Source organism: Saimiri boliviensis, chromosome 1, assembly GCF_048565385.1.
Source record: "Saimiri boliviensis isolate mSaiBol1 chromosome 1, mSaiBol1.pri, whole genome shotgun sequence".
In the NCBI taxonomy this organism is placed as follows: domain Eukaryota; kingdom Metazoa; phylum Chordata; class Mammalia; order Primates; family Cebidae; genus Saimiri; species Saimiri boliviensis.
The window spans coordinates 172,571,960-172,581,248 of NC_133449.1; positions in this window are offsets into that span (position 1 = coordinate 172,571,960).

The window sequence follows — 9,289 nt, forward strand, 5'->3', positions numbered from 1 at the left end:
ATCCAAGCTATTCAGGAGGCTGAGGCACAAGAATCACTTGAGCCCAGCAGACAGAGGCTGCAGTAAGCCAAGATCACATATTGCACTCCAGCCTGGGTGACTGGAGTCTCAGAAAAAGACTCTGTCTCAAAAACAACAACAACAACAACAATAAACCAATTTGATAACTCTATCTGCATACAATTGGTTTCCTTGGTGATCCTGTATATTTATATGCATTTTAAAACATTCTAAGAAGGGAGTCTATAGGCTCTACCACACACCCACACATTAAGAATCCCTAACATCATTTTGTTGGTGTTCATCCATAATACATGCTATTCTATGCAACACAGAGAAATAGAGACACTTGACATTTACAAAAGAGATGTCTCAATACTGCCACGATTATCTAAATTCACGAATGCACTACAGTGCAGCAGGTATAAATCTCAGTATGCAACTTAGGTGTGCACTAAGTTTAATTTTCTTTATCTTAATTCCTATTATGAGCCTTTTTATATCAGGAGGGAAAAACCTAGTATCATTCAATTCGGGGTACATGCCTCCTTTTGAGGGTGGCATCTAATTTTTAGGGAGCGTAGTGTAGTACCCAGGCATTGTGTGACAGGCTTTATCAACCCTCATTCTCCTTTGCTTTGATGGCCTCTGCCCTACCTGATCTCGATCCCTGGCACTACAGGTGACTGCTGAGTGGTTCTTGGTCCTGGCCCAGGGCTCCTTTGGAGCCATATCTGTCTGATTGTTGGGCCCAGCCAGGTGTGTTGGGGGCACCCTGCTCTTCCCCTCCTATGCCTGTCCTAGGTCCATCTTCCTGGAACTACCACCTAGCTATTTCTACTCTGTGGCCTCACCTTTTTCCAGGGCATAACCAGAAGTTGGACACAGCTCTCTTTTTCCCTCAGATCCCTCAAACCTATCTGAAATTTTGTCACCTCCACTCTGAGAAATTCATCCACCTTGGCACGGTTTGGCAGAGGAGAGAGAGGTTAAAGAGCCACTTTTTCAGATATAAACTGGGGTCAGAGCTTCCTCACTTCCCTGCACCTCCTTACCTCCTCTTAATTTAAGCAAACTTTCTGGTCTGGGAGGCTAGGATGGTTTACTTCTACCTTCTCTAGCTCTGGATCCCTCTCAAATTCTATGATTTGAAATACAAAGTCAATGGTTTTTAAAGTTCAAAACATTTATACCTGCTGCACCATGGTGGTGTTGATTGTCCTCCTGGAGCAATCAATCTCTCTCTCCTTAGGCAAATTTAGGGAAAGTTCAAGGGGTTAACAAGAAATACCAGGGAAAACAAACCAATTCATACACAATATTTTTCCAGCACAAAAACAGGCAAATTCACATATCAAATACATAAAACATAGTTAAAGAAATTAATCTTTCTGTTCTCACTCTCAATGAGAAATTCCACAAGAACATAGAAACTAATAAAGGTGTAATGAGATGTGGATGTTGTCTTGGAGAGGCTCACTTATTAACAAAATGATTTACTTCCATGCACCACACTCTCATGTTATGGGAGTCAAAAAAGAGACTCCCTAAAGTTCAAATTGTTCCCTGTCATCTTATAATACTTTCAATAGTTTCTGTCTAAGCCCCCAGGTTGTAGGAGGGCTTCTTGTCCTATGCATCTCGAATACCCTGAGTAAATATCAATCTCAACTCAAAAACGTCTACAGAGGAAGACAGTAAGGATTGAGCAATGAGTATCAAGATTTTGCTGCCAAGCAGAGTCTAAGCTCTGGAGTGTTTGGCAAATATTTTTTAAATGTCTGTATGATGTTTTGACATCTTAAGCCTTTCTGACTCGGGAAATAATGCATGTCTTTGATATACAAACCTACAAATCCATAGCCATGCCTCTTTTGTCTGGCCTGTATACCACAGGAGGTAATATTTCTCTGCATTAATCATTCCAGGACCAAGTGTTAGGAAACTCAGAACCACCCCTAAAGCCCAAAGCCCACCGAGGTTATTCCAACTGGCTAAACCTAAACTGTTCACTCTGCTCTGCCTTGCCTTTCCCATGGAAAAGCCAACAAAGGCGGTGGCCTAAACCTTTCCCTGGCTCCTGTCTTCTGCCTCCTGGCCATTCTGGTGCATTTCCCATGTGGCTCTGCAGGATGTGTCTCTTGTCTCTAAGACCGTTACTTATAATAATTTTTTTTTTCTTTGAGCCTCTTCTGTGTCTCCTCTTGTGGCCACATCATCATACAAAATAATATGCAACATGGGAGAGGAATTCTGAAGGGGGAAAGTGAGGTGGGTCTTTTACAACAAAAGATGACAAACTACATCCATGTAGAGGGATCGAAGCAAAGCCTTACTCTGTGTTACTGCCTGGCTTCTTCCATCTGGGCCTGTTGGCTGAGTTGGCACGGAGCTGGCTGCAGAAGCACAGCATCTATCTCAGGACCAGAGCATCTAGTTGTCCCTGTTGCACACATGAGGGGTCACATTGGATTTATGGCTTCCAGTCATGCCTGCACCTTCTGCAGGCTAGGAAGCCAAGCCAGGGGAAGCCACCACTTTCCACTCACTACTGATTAATCTTTCTCAACTTCCTGTGACTGAGCTCACGGAGGGCAGAAACCATACTTTATTCATCTTCATAACCCATCACCCTGCACAGGAACTAGCACACAGAAAATGCTCAGCAACACCCAATAGGCCAGGTGCGGTGGCTCACACCTGTAATCCCAGCATGTTGGGAGGCCAAGGCAGATGGATCACCTGAGGCCAGAAGTTCAAGACCAGCCTGCCCAACATGGTGAAACCCCATCTCTACTAAAAATACAAAAATTAGACTGGCAAGGTGGTGGGGACCTGTAATCCCAGCTACTCGAGAGGCTGAGGCAGGAGAATCGCTTGAACCCAGGAGGCAGAGTTTGCAGTGAGCTGAGATCACGCCACTGCACTCCAGCCTGGGTGACAGAACGAGACTTCATGTCAAAAAAAAAAAAAAAAAAAAAGAGACCTAACTCCCAAGTGTGCTTACTGAGCATTTTCTTGGTGTGAGGTTCTGTGCTTACACTTGAAATGCACTATCCCATTTCATCCTCACAAAGAGCCTCTGAGGTGTATGCAGCACCATATAGAGGACATGCACATTGCCTAGGGTCACACACCTGGTAAGTGACAGAGCCAAGATTTCAGTCAGGAGTGGCTGACTCCTGAGACTCAGCTCCTAAACAACTCAATACCGGATAGAAAGCACCAAGAAGCATTCTACAACTTCCTTGGGCATCAAGAGACTGCTCTTTAGAAGTCCAGGGCAGCTAGAGCTGGAGTTGACATGGAATGTAGGATTTATGTTTCCATGGTTGCAGGCCTACCAGGATTTCTGAGTACGATAAAGCACAGAGATGAGGGCCTGAACTTTTTCGTCAAATGATAAATCCTGAGACAGTTCTATTTGTATTCACTGGCTTCTTTTCCAAAAAGATTCAAAGAGAGTTTGATGTCCAGCAGGAAGAAAACACACACATACAGCAACAACAGCTGAATAGAACAGGTGCCCCGAGTTCACTACATTTTGGGGGAATCATCCCTTAGGCTCAAGGGTTTCTCGTCTGTAAAATGAGGAGATTGGAATTCTCACTGTGATTCTCCATCTGTGGACTGGCAACGAATAAGATTTTAAAACACAGTTTCCAGGTTTCTGTTCTGCCGGGTTTTTATTTCAGCAGGTTTGCGGCAAAGCCTAGGAGTCTGTATTTTTAAAGCTCATTGAGTGATTCTAATGTTCAGCCTAGTTTGGGAACCACTGGTCTGGGTGATCTCCTTGGTCCTTTCCTGACTGGATAACCCATTTGGGGGATTAAAGCCCTGAGTACTATCAGATGAATACAGGGGTGCAATAGGACATTTAAGAAAAGTTTAACCAAGACAGGATGGGGACCAGAAAAAGTATCTGGAAAATGTGACAATACGAATTTACCTGATGAACAGTAAGAAAGGCAATAGCTTTTTATAATGGACATCTTTTGCTTTTTAGGCCCAGCATTCATTTTCCTACTGTTGGGAAAAAAAAAAAAAAAAAAAAAACGCCTTGATGTTCCTTTGAGAAATCACTCCATTCATTCCCATCTCTTCATCCCGGTGTTTTGGATGGGGTTGAAGCCCCCGTGTTGCTGACCTCAGAGGCTATCCCTGAGGCAAACAGGACTCAAACCCAGGGCTTTTGATGGCTTTGTTGTAAAGCTACGACATTTTAATCTTGGAGCTGCTGGCAGCCCTCTTCTGTCATTGCAGGGAAGAAGCCTATATACAGTAGAAAAAAATGAGGCCAACACACAGAACACAGACATCATAAATAAATCTCTAAAAGCGCAATATGTAAGGTTTTAAATAGTGATGCATTTTATTATACCTAGATTGAATTTTGTCGGTGAATGAGACCATGAACACATTTAACAGAGGCTACCGGAATATGAGAAGGTATTTGTAATGTCAAAGAAGAAAAAGAAAGGAGTAGTATCTTTTAGAATATGCAAGAAACTCCTATAAATCAAGGAGGAAAATGTTGCAAATGGGTGCATGATATGAATAGAAAATTTACAGAAAAGGAAGCTCCAAAAGTTAATAAACCTAGAAACAAGCTACTCAAAATCATGATGATCAAGAGAAGTTCAAGTTAAATCCGTTAACTATTACTTTATGTCCATTAAACTGGCAGAAATTAGGAAGCTGGATATCACCAAAGATTGGAGGGAATGTGGAAATACAGGATCCTCCATGTATTGCTGGTGGGACTGTGGACCGCTGTAGCTTTTTTGCAAGTAACTAGGCCCAGCTTGGTCAAATTAGTGCTATACAAGCCACAAACCCAGTAACCTACCTGTGCTGTTGCAGGGTCTGCATACCAGGGGATTACTCTCAGGTTAACAAAAGGGCATGTGTAAGGTTCATAGAGATACTGTCTGTGGTGGCAGGGAGCTAGAGGTACCCACTGCTGGGAGGACAAGTGAGGAAAATGTGATAAGATCCACACCATAGATTATTATTATTTTTTGTATTACTCTTAAATTTTATTCACGCCCTCAGTTTGTGCATCATTTGAAATGAGACATGTGCTTTAAAAAGCATTCTTCTACATAAATAGACCAAGGAACAGTTAGGTGATTGATCCCTAAAACATGCACACCATAGATTAGTATGTAGGAGTCATAGTAAAGAAAGAAAAAAAAATGTATGTATTACAAACAAAGTGAGAAAAGGAGAAAACAGAATAAGGTCTATAACCAAGTACCACTTGCACAAATTAAAAATACATGCCCACAAAACAATTTATATTTTGAAAAGACATACCAATAAAAGGTTATACATATTAACCACATTAAAATGGATGTCCCAAGGATCCCTAGTTCTATGGGTGTTAAACAAAAAAAAGGATACAAACAAATATTGGACAGGTGCCATAATGGGAAAACAAAATCAAAATCCCAAGTGCTAAGAGAAAGGATAAAAAGAGAAATGTACTTTGCACAGGTTGGTCGGGGAGGCTTCTCTGAGATCTCTGGCACTCCAGCTTCAGTGTGACCGTGGAATAGCATCTGATTGAATAGTTCTGGGAAAGCAGCTGCGTAGAAGAAAAGCCAAGAGAAAAGCTTGGAGGAAGGAAAGAGTTGGATAATTAAGGAACTAAAAGAAGCCAGGGCATGGTGATCAGAGGAGGCAAAGTCCCTCTTCTTGAGAGTTTCTGAGTTGGGGGATGTGTGGGTGAAGCTGGAGCATCAAAATCATCACAAACGGAGTACAGGGTTGAAGCTGTGGGAGGATTTTTTAGCACAAGCAAACAGCAGACTATTCCCCTGAGAGCACTGTGTTAATACCACGTAATTAGCCTGAGCTATACAATCCATTCTCTTTCGTCTGCATGGTCATTATACAGATGAAGGAAAACACTTTTCAGGTAAACCGCTTCCAGTATTGCAGCAACCCGAGTGCATGGAAGAAATAGGTCTGTGACTTTAATGGGAGGCTTCCATGTGGAATTAACACATAAACCTGCCTCTGAGGTATTGCTTTGAACTCTTCACTAGTCAATAGTCTGAAGACATGCAGGCTGTGTGGTACATGGGTAAGAGTTTAAACTTTGGGATCTGAAGGCCTTGTCCTATTCAGAGTGGCAACCTCTGTCTGGTGCCTAATGTTCTATTCAGTAGGTGCACAATTATATCTATGGGATGGATAAATAAATATTTTACTTCCTTTAAAAACAGAAGTTTGAATGAAAAGGGCATGATACAGTATGACTGGTTACACACCTGCTCTTTCTCTCCCTCTCTCTCTCTCTCTCTCTCTCACACACACACACACACACACACACACACCCCAAAGCCATAAGGAAAAGTCTAGAAGTAAATAGAGGAAACATACCAAAATGTTGACAGAGATTATATATGTGTTATATGGACAGTCTATGGGTAAACTTAATTTGTATATTTAAATTTCTATATTTCATATTTTCTAGTATATTATATATATATAATCTAATATATAGTTCTGTAATTTTTAATTTTCTGTATTTTGATGTAATTTTTTGTAATATAAATTTTTTTAATGGAAATAAATCATTTAGTATGGGAAGAAAAAATGTTGTTAAAAAATACCTTACCTCCTACTCTTAGGGGTTGAACCATATTCATATATTTTTGGTGGCTAATGGTTATGCATATGTGTGTAAGATTAGACAGATAGATTGAGAGAAAGAAAAAGAAAGAAAGAGGAAGAAAGAAAGGAGGGAGGGAGGAAGGAAGGAAGGAAGAAAGAAAAAGAAAGAAAGAAGGAAAGAGAGAAAGAAAGGAAGAAAGAAAAGAGCCAGGTGCCATGGCTCATGCCTGTAATCTCAGCACTTTGTGGGGGCTGAGGTGGGCAGATCACAATGTCAGGAGTTTGAGACCAGCCTGGCCAATATGGTGAAACCCTATCTCTACTAAAAATACAGAAAAAATTAGCCGGGCATGGTGGTGCATGCCTGTAGTCCCAGCTACTTGGGAGGGTGAGGCAGGAGAATTGTTTGAACCTGGAAGGCAGAGGTTGCAGTGAACTGAGGTTGTGCCACTGCATTCCAGCCTGGGCAACAGAGTGAGACTCCATCAAAAAAAGAAAAAAAAGAAAGGAAAGAAAGAAAGAGAGAGAGAGAGAGAGAGAGAGAGAGAGAGAGAGAGAAACAAGGAAAAGAAAGAAAGAAAGGCCTGTATAATGATATTCAAAGACAGACCTGAAGCATAGTCTAAGGTTGAGCTGAAAGCTATAATTTTTGTGCCTGAGTAAACAACAAGAAATGTGGGTCTGCACCTGCATCTGGAAAAAAAGAGGGCCTAAGAGAGAGATGGACCCAAGCAAAGTAACCACAGGCAGAATCCAAGGGAAAATGTGGCCATGGAGAAATTTCCCATGATGAGGTTGCTGTAAATTATTGAGAATAGCAATGTCTGACTTCCTGTGTTAATTTCCGGCAAGGAAATATCTTCATACGGGTCAGGTCATGTGCTTGGAGCTGGGGTTACAACGTTAAAAAGAGAGAGAAGACCACTGTTTTCCAGTATTTCATGTTCTTGGGAGGGGGGAAATAATAATATGAATTGCTAGTATTTATATAGCATTAAATATGCACCATGCACTGTTCTCAGTGCTTTATATATATTAACTCCTTTAATCCTCACAACAACCTCACAACAATGAGTTTCTTATTTCACAGATGCAAAACTAAAGCACAAAAAGTTAACTAGCCTAAGACCCTTTAGCTAGTAAATGGTGAGGCTGGGATTAGAACTTACATAGTCTGCCTCTAGGATTAGTAAATAAATGTAGTTACATGTTGCAGTGAATGGCAGGAAAGGTATTGGCAGGATATTTTGTTGGTGAATAACTAGGCAGGATCTGCTTTTGTCATTTGGTCCTAGAAGCCCTTTCTCAACAAGTGGCATTCAAATGGAAATCTAAATGATGAAAATGAGACATGTCTAAGTTGAGGTGAATACTCTTCCATTATCCCCATACACAGCAAGTTGACAAGCCTTGCGGGTAATGGGGCTTTGGAAAATGAAGGAAGAGGATGGTGGCAAAATGGTTCACAAAAAGGGTGATGAAAAGGGCTAAGCCAGGGGGTGGGGATGTCATTGACGAGGACTAGATATGACACATACTCTATGTCCTCCAAAACACAGTAAGGGAAAATGATTCTTAAATCAGGAGACCAGGGATGGTATTTACATGGACAAAATAGAAAAAGGCAAAACAGGCAGTAGACACTAGGATTACATATCAGAGACAGGAGCTGACTGCAAAAGGTAAGTTGTAATCTCTTCCTCCCCACCCTCTTCAAAGTACCTTTTGCATAATATCCTCCAGTTTCCTAAGAGGTATTATTACAAAATGGCGCAATACAAAGTGCTATCAAATTAACCATGTTTCACGTGTTCCAAATCTATGTCCACAATATACAACGAGCTTTTTAAAAGCAAGAAAATGAGCCTATTTTTAACAGAGGGACATAAATAGTAACATTGCCCATTCATGAATGAATGTTGCTAAGTGGAAAATTATTCTAACATATTTTATTATTCAAAAATCATTAGGACTAAATAGCTGGTAAGATGAAGCTTTGGCTGCTCAAATGAGACTCATTCCAAACTACTGCCTTAAACTTTGGTACTGCTAAAAAGACTTTTGGTAGATTTGATGTGCTTGCAGATGCATTTCCCTCGGTGCTATCCCTGCTGCTTCTGAATGAGCTCCTACACTTGGTGAGCAAAACCTGTTGAAATTTTCTGTTAGTTCCTGCCACTATGAAGATATTCTTAGAGAGCCAAAGGGCTTTCCCTCGTGTACTGCAGAGACCTTCATGTCTCTCCTGCCTCTCCTCTCCCCGTTCCTTCTGCCCTCCATTTGAACATTCACAGTTCCTTGGTGGCCTGGATTAGATTGTACCACTGAGGCTATATGCTTTCAATTAAAAAATATTTTCTTTAATCTTTGCAGTAATTCATTTTTCTGTATAACAAATTACCCCAAACTCAGTGGCTTAAGTAAAACCCAATCATCTATCTCAGAGTTTTTGTAAGTCAAGAATTTGGGAGTGGCTCAGCTGAATGGTTCTGGCTCAGGGTCTTTCAGCAGATTGCATTCAAGATGTTGGCTGGGGCTGCAGTCATCTGAAAGCTTGACTGTGCTGGAAGGTTCACACCTAAGGAGGCTCACTCACATAACTCTCACTTAAATACAGCCAGGGACATACAACCCTCACTTTGGCTAATGCACTTTTAGCCCAAGT